This window comes from Barbus barbus (genome assembly GCF_936440315.1).
Source record: "Barbus barbus genome assembly, chromosome: 2".
In the NCBI taxonomy this organism is placed as follows: Eukaryota; Metazoa; Chordata; class Actinopteri; order Cypriniformes; family Cyprinidae; genus Barbus; species Barbus barbus.
This window is the reverse complement of record NC_136730.1, coordinates 38024182-38024799: the sequence shown is the minus strand read 5'-3', so window position 1 is coordinate 38024799 and position 618 is coordinate 38024182.

Sequence of the window (618 nt, the reverse complement as noted above, 5' to 3'; positions counted from 1 at the left end):
GGAGACTTGGACAAAAGTGTCCAAGAAAAATTTGCAAAGAGGTAGGGACACAGGCGTCTCCAGGCTACTAGAAGCTCTTGTTCCTCGTCTCTCAGTCTGGGTTGTCTGTGCAGGGTGGTTGAGTGACAGCACATGTGTGCAGGGCCGCCTGAACCCAGCCCCCACAACACTCTCCCATGGCATGGACACACCCCACAACTTCTAGGTTTAAAAATCCATGACCCATTCAGTGACAATTATACATCTCCAATGAAGAGAACATAGAGAACAGAACACTGAAGGAGAACACATAATACCCGTCCTAAACAGTAAACAACATGAGAATTAATGCTTGAATAATAAACATTTTCCTATGACTTTTTTTTTTTTTTTTTTTATGTGCATCTGTGTCAAGGCAGTCTGTATTAGCCTACACACTTAAAAATAAAGGTTCTATATTGGCATCAATGGTTCTATAAAGAACCTTTAAAACTTCTAATTGCACAGAAGGTTGCACAGAAGAACCTTTAAAACTTTTTAATTGCACAGAAGGTTCTTTATAGGAGAATTTTTAAATTTTAAAATGATCTTCACGCTATGAAAAAAAAGGTTCTTCAGTGGCACAAAATAGTTATTTTA